Here is a 7,644-nt window from a genome sequence, read left to right on the forward strand (position 1 = left end):
GAACGTTAAGTTACCATCTAAAAGTTGTTCCGTTCTCTGAGAAATACAATTGAGTAAGGCACAATTTATAGATGATTAAGTTTTCAGTAAGTGCATAATATTATACTTTAAAGTAAAGCAGTGTTTTATGTAGAGATTATGTTTATAAGGACACTAAATTGAGAGAAAGTCATCGTTAAAAGTATCAAGATGAGTTGGATCGGTAGCGGGAGCGGAGAGCGGACCCCAGAGAGCCCTGAGCAGCCCCACCGCCGCCGCCGGCCTAGTTACCATCACACCCCGGGAGGAGCTGCAGCTGCCGCAGCCCGCCCCAGTCACCATCACCGCAACCATGAGCAGCGAGGCCGAGACCCCGCAGCCGCCCGCCGCCCCCGCCCTCGGCGCTGCCCACACCAAGCCCGGCACCACGGGCAGGGGCGCAGGGAGCGGCGGCCCGGGCGGCCTCACATCGGCGGCGCCTGCCGGCGGGGACAAGAAGCTCATCGCAACGAAGGTTTTGGGAACAGTAAAATGGTTCACTGTAAGAAACGGATATGGTTTCATCAACAGGAATGACACCAAGGAAGATGTATTTGGACACCAGACTGCCATAAAAAAGGATAACCCCAGGAAGTACCTTCGCAGTGCAGGAGATGGAGAGACTGTGGAGTTTGATGTTGTTGAAGGAGAAAAGGGTGCGGAGGCAGCAAATGTGGCAGGCCCTGGCGGAGTTCCAGTGCAAGGCAGTAAATATGCAGCAGACCGTAACCAGTATAGACGCCATCCACGTCGCAGGGGTCCTCCACGCAATTCCCAGCAGAATTACCAGAGTAGTGAGAGTGGGGAAAAGAACGAGGGATCGGAAAGTGCTCCCGAAGGCCAGGCCCAACAGCGCCGGCCCTACCGCGGGCGACGGCTCCCACCTTACTACATGCGGAGACCCCCTGGGCGTCGACCGCAGTATTCCAACCCTCCTGTGCAGGGAGAAGTGATGGAAGGTGCTGACAACCAGGGTGCCGGAGAGCAAGGTAGACCAGTGAGACAATATGTATCGGGGTTATAGACCACGATTCCGCAGGGGTCCTCCTCGCCAAAGACAGCCTACAGAGGATGGCAATGAGGAAGATAAGGAAAATCAAGGAGACGAGACCCAAGGTCAGCAGCCACCTCAACGTCGGTACCGCCGCAACTTCAATTACCGACTCAGACGCCCAGAAAACCCTAAACCACAAAGATGGCAAAGAGACAAAAGCAGCCGATCCACCAGCTGAGAATTCGTCCGCTCCCGAGGCTGAGCAGGGCGGGGCTGAGTAAATGCCGGCTTACCATCTCTACCATCATCCGGTTTAGTCATCCAACACGAAGAAACGAAGATGAAATTCCAGCAATAAGAAATGAACACAAGATTGGAGCTGAAGACCTTAAGTGCTTGCTTTTTGCCCACTGACCAGATAAATAGAACTATCTGCATTATCTATGCAGCATGGGGTTTTTATTATTTTTACCCAAAGACGTCTCTTTTTGGTAATGACAAACATGTTTAAAAAAAAAAAAAAAAAAAACCTGGTTTTTCTCAATACACCTTTAAAGGTTTTTAAATTGTTTCATATCTGGTCAGGTTGAGATTTTTAAGAACCTCATTTTTAATTTGTAATAAAAAGTTTACAACTTGATTTTTTCAAAAAAATCAACAAACGGCAAGCACCCGTTAATAAAGGTCTTAAAAAAAAAGTATCAAGATGATAAGATACCTCTGTGAGTACTTAAATAGTCATTCATTCATTCATTCATTCATTCATTATTTAGTCAGTCATGCTTTCCAAAACATTGAGTATTAGACATTTCATTAATAGAGTAGCAATAAAAAATATTAAAATTTAAAAAAAATTTAGATGGTTTGTGGATTTTAAGATAGACTTTAAAATGTTCCTTTTACTTGAAATTAAAAGGAATTGAGGGGCTGTATTGAAAGTCAGTTGCTATGATAAAAATTAGTATCCAAACTTGAGCCAATCAATTCACTTCTCTAAGCCTTGATTTCCTCATTTGTAAAGTGAAATGTTGGGGTAGAAAACTCCTAAAGTCTTCTCAGGTATAAAATCTTATGCTTCATTCACAGACCTCCATTTATCTGCTTAAGGATAAAATTAGTCTCTCTAGAATTAATCTCAAGAAGCCAAGTAGTCAGAGAAATTTTATAGGCAATGAATATGAATATATACATAACTTGAAAGAGAACTGAACTGTGAATATATGAGAGCAGAGGAGAGGGGACGGTGGAGATTCTAGTATGGATAAAGAACATAGGCTAGAGGATATTGTCTCTAGATTGGAGACTGACCTGTAGACAATAGGAAGTTACTAGATATTTGTGAGCAGATGACTAATAGTGGCACTATCTGGATTTCATGCAAAGGAATAAATACTGTTGAAGAGTTGACCAATTTGAAGTGTTTGGGGAACAGTTAGTTATCATTTAACTTTTCAAACACTAGAGCTATCACAGACAAAAAAGAAAGGAAGGAAGGAAAGGAAGGGCAGAGAAAAGAAGAGAAGAGATGAGAGAAGAGAATTTGAAGGAGAAAAATATCCAGATAGATGAAATAACCATTCTACATATTTATCTGAGCTATCTACAGAGTTTATTACCCTGTATAATCATGGCTGGAGGCCAATAACACTGCAGATAGGAATACAAAACTTCAGGGCTAGATACCTGAGTTATAGATCCAACGCCCTCTGGCAGATGTCTACAAATACATCTAAACTCTCTCTGTCTTTTTTTAGGATTTATTTATTTATTTATTTAGAGAGAAGGAGCAGGGGGGAGTGGCAGAAGGAGAGAGAGAATCTTCAAGCAGACTCCCCACAGAGCGTGGAGCCCAACATGAGGCTCGATCCCACAACCCCGATCTCATGATCTGAGCCTAAATCAAGAGTCGCACACTCAACCGACTGAGCCACCCAGGTGCCCCTGTATCTAAACTCTCTTAATAACAATATCCTTTTCCATAAAGTGAGGATGATAATAGTACATCCCTTTTAGGATTGTCATGAGGTTTAAATAAAATAATACTGTGAAGTATATAACTAGTACTTGACATGTGCTCAATAAATGCTATCAATAACAATAATAATAGCTGTTGTTGATTATTACTATTAATATTGTCACTGCTTGAGCAAATGTTAAACAAATATGATAAATAACAAAGGTATCCAAAAGCCATATATGAGTAAGAGATGTTTGGCATTAAACCCAATTTCCCTTGAAATGAGTTGTTGGGAGTTGAGGAAGTTTTCCTTGAAATAAGTGACATTTGGTGGGTGATAAATTCAGATTTAAATACGTGATTTTAGAAACAGAACAAACCGAAGCTCAAGGGTTATATTGGTCAATGCATCTCCTGAAATCAATGTCTCCTTAATTCCTTTTGTATATTCAAAATTTTAACCACCTATACCTTTCGGCATGTTGAGAAACACCGTTGTAATAAGAAGAAAATTGTATTAAAATTGTGAAATTTGCTTTTCTGGGCTTGAGGGTTTTTTTATTATTATTTAGAGTCAATTAGCCAACATACAGCACATCATTGGTTTCAGATATAGTGTTCAATAATTCATCAGTTGCATATAACACCCAGTGTTCATCACAACACATGCCTTGAGTTTTTGAAAACATTAGTTCTATGGTTCTTTGAGTTCTAAAGAGCTATGGTCTTCTGACCTAAATCATTGATATATCTTTCTAAAGCTAAAATTGGCTTGAAGAATTCACCCATGTTATATCAGAGCAAACCAAGGTCCTGATACTTAATTTAAACATGAATAAGTTTAAAAGAAACAGCATGATCCTATGCAAAACTACAGCAAAATAAATAACCAAAAAAAAAAAGAAACAAAGAATGAAAAAGACAGAAAGAAAAGCCATTAATATAATACAAACACCTTTTTTTTGTATAGCCACACAGCTGTTCATATATAAAGAAGAAGACAGGCATTACAAACACAAAGAACTCTGAAAATATAGAGGTGAGCTGTTCATTAAAAAATCTGCTGATGAACACCCTGTCACCAGCAGACATCAAAATAAAGGAACTAGTGTTGAACACGGATTCCAATGAAATATGGAACTGATCTAAACAGTGGTAGGAAAATGTACACAGATTATAAATTCTATAAGCCCAGACAATGCAAAAATAATATAGTGATAAATACACATGAAAAAGTTTAAGTCTCTTCTTTTCTTACTGGGATTAATAGATACTATTTAAAGTTGATAGATCAAGAAACAGAAGTTTATATACTTTGTATAAAATTAATAATATAACTGCCAGGGAATAAAACTCATGATTGAGAGGCACCTGGGTGGCTCAGTCGTTAAGCATCTGCCTTCGGCTCAGGTCATGGTCCCAGGGTCCTGGGATCGAGCCCCACATCAGGCCCTCTGCTCAGCAGGAGGCCTGCTTCTCCCTCTCCCCTCCCCCTCCTTGTGTTCCCTCTCTCAATGTGTCTCTCTCTGTCAAATAAATAAAATCTTTAAAAAAAACAAAAAAACCCTCATGATTGATATAATATAGGAATCTATATTCTGTTAACAGAGAATATGCATTTTAAGCAGCCCCTATTCCCCCCAAATAAAAATAATATGGAGTATTTTTTCTGATTACAGTGCATCAAAAGTAGAGAATAACATAGAGACTAAAATATTTCCAAGGACATTTTCCATTCTGCAAAAACAAAGTAAAACAAAACAAAACACCATTTATCCCAAAAGAAGGAAAAAAAATCCCCATGGTCCTTTTTCTATAGAAGACCTGGAAGAAAATGTAAGGTTAATAAAGTAGACATCAAAAAATGAGTGACAAAATACAGAATGAGGTGTTTTTTTTTAAAAAAAGGAGACATATTTTCTTATTATTAAAGTCTTATATTAGAGTTGTATATTTGTTAGAATTGATGAGTCAATATTGATACATTATTATTACTAAAGTCTGTGGTTTACATCAGGGCTCATTCTTTGTGTTATACAGTTCTGTGGGTTTTGACAAATGCAAAATGTCATGTATCCACCATTAGAGTGGCATATAGAATAATTTCACTGTTCTAAAATACTCCATGTTCCACCTGTTCTTCTTTCCCAAACACCCCTAAACCCCTGGCAACCGCTGAACCTTTTACTATCTCCATAGTTTTTCCTTTGCTAAAATGTCATCTAGTTGAAGTCATACAGTATGCAGCCTTTTCAGATTGTTTTCTGTCACTTAGTAATATGCATTTAAGTTTCTTCCATGTCTTTATAACTCATTTCTTTTTTTTTTTAAAGATTTTATTTATTTATTTGACAGAGAGAGAGACAGCAGGGGGAGTGGGAGAGGGAGAAGCAGGCTTCCCGTGGAGCAGGGAGCCCAATACGGGCTCCCTGGACCCTGGGATCATGACCTGAGCCAAAAGCAGACACTTAACGACTGAGCCACCCAGGCGCCCTGATAGCTCATTTCTTTCTAGCACTGAATAATATTCCATTGTCCAGGTATTTATTCAGTTTGCTTATTCATATACTTATTGAAGAACATCTAGTTGCTTTCAAGTTTTGGCAATTATGAATAAAGCTGCTATAAATATTCTTGTACAAGTTTTTATGTGGACACAACTCTCCAATTCATTTGGGCAAATACCTAGTAGTACAATTTCTGGGTCATATAGTAATAGCATGTTTCATAAGAAACTTCCGAACTGTCTTCCAAGGCAGCTGTACCGTTTTGCATCCTCACCAGCAATGAATGAGAGTTCCTGTTGCTCATATCCCTGTCACCATTTGGTGTTGTCAGTGTTTTGAATTTTAGCTATTCTAATAGGTGTATAGTAGTATCTTATTGTTGTTGTAATCTGCATTTCTTAATAACATATGATACTGAACATCTTATATATGATTATTTGCCATCTGTACGTCTTCTTTGGTAAGGTGTCTCTTCAGATATTTTACTCATTTTGTAATTCAAGCTGTTTCTTTTTGTTTCTGTTTGTTTCCAGGAAAATTCATCATCTTCCATGCTGATCTCATTTTGTTGCTTTCAAAGGTGTTCCCTCTCTCTTTTAATTGTCATCCAAGGCACTTAGAATAATCTCTTCAATAGGTTTGTCCTTTAGGAAAACAACCGCCAGGAAGAAATTTATCTTTTAAGAAAGGCATGGGGTTTGGGGAATACAGCAGTAAGATTTTTCATTTTATAATCTGCTCTACTAATTGATTTTCCCCAAATGCATATAATTATTTGTAGTTTTCAAGTAAATGGATAAGTTAAGAAAAAAACTGCCATGATGGCAAAAAAAAATTAATTATAAGAAGTCAGTCACAGACAAATTTACTCTTCTCTAATGTGATTTCTCATTTACTGCTTACTTTGTCAACTGTTGCTAAAGAAGAACATCACAAAAGAGAAAGTAAAGAACTAAATAGGAAAAGAAAAACCACATTAACAAGATTTTGAAGAGGAAATGATAATTTAAAAATACAGAGGCAGAAGATTTATGTAATATACAGTGAGTCTTCTACTCAGCTTCTCAGCTGAACCCTCCCAGTCAAGCTGACTTCTAGTAGCTGACCACGTGGAAGTCTTTCGATGCCCCACTAAGGCTGGAAAAACATGGGAGAGGATATTAAAAAATAGGATGTTTTATTAGTTCCTGGTTTCCGTCCTAACAAATTATTGGCTAAGGTAAAAATAAAATAGTTTTCATTCATACTGAACTAAACAACCAAATACTCCTGTATAGTTCATAGAATATAATTAAAGAGAAATTTTAACCTAACCATGAGTTCTCAATGCTGTCCCTGACTGCAAGGATGGTCTAACTTTTCCTTGAATCAGGATTCTGGGTAGAAATGAAAATATCTCTTCACTTGGGGACTGTAGAAGCTGCTGCTGGGAATAAGTTAGGGTACACATCTTCCTAGTTAGTTGCTTTTAAACGTCCAGAATGATAAACCAAAGGATAAACAGAAAGCACAATTCCAAATTGCTTCTGAGAAAACACCAAATATTTCTCTTCTTGTTCCTCTCTCTCATTTTAAGAACCAAACATGCAAAAAGAAAAAAAGAAAAAGAAGAAAGAAAGAAAGAAAGAAAGAAAGAAAGAAAGAAAGAAAGAAAGAAGAAAGAAAGAAAGAAAGAAAGAAAGAAAGAAAGAAAGAAAGAAAGAAAGAAAGAAAGAAAAAGAAAGAAAGAAAGAAAGAAAGAAAAAGAGAAAAGAAACAAACATGCAAACAAACACCTACAGGAAATCCCCAAACCTTCCAATGACTTGTATGTATCTGTCAACAATCTTATCCTGGAAGAAAAAGAGGAAAGCTTAGAACTACACCATTTTAGAGGGGTAAAAGAAGAAAACACTGTGTCCTGGAAAGTTCCTTTCCAAACATCTTCTTGAGAGCAAGTCCAAATAAAATGCATGTCGTTTGCTTTTTAGCAGAAAACCTCTACCAAATATTGCATGTAATGGAATTGCTTCTCCCTCTTTTTTAATTAAACAGATAACTATAAATAATGTTCTGAGCTGGTTATGCCAAGGCCTTATTATTTTGAGATTAGGAAGAATGTTCCAAAATGAAGTAGTTTCAGTGATATAGCTTGGTTACTGGCCCCATCTCCTTAAGATAAAATTCAG

General features: G+C 37.8%; 1 pseudogene; it reads left to right on the top strand.

Moving 5' to 3' along the window:
- Positions 1–294: 294 nt before the first annotated feature.
- LOC114204822 (Y-box-binding protein 1 pseudogene) lies at positions 295–1,484 on the top strand (annotated as a pseudogene).
- Positions 1,485–7,644: the final 6,160 nt, after the last annotated feature.

This window comes from Eumetopias jubatus, unplaced genomic scaffold (genome assembly GCF_037043125.1).
Source record: "Eumetopias jubatus isolate StellerSeaLion01/CBP00866 unplaced genomic scaffold, mEumJub1_p1.0 scaffold_5, whole genome shotgun sequence".
Lineage (NCBI taxonomy): Eukaryota > Metazoa > Chordata > Mammalia > Carnivora > Otariidae > Eumetopias > Eumetopias jubatus.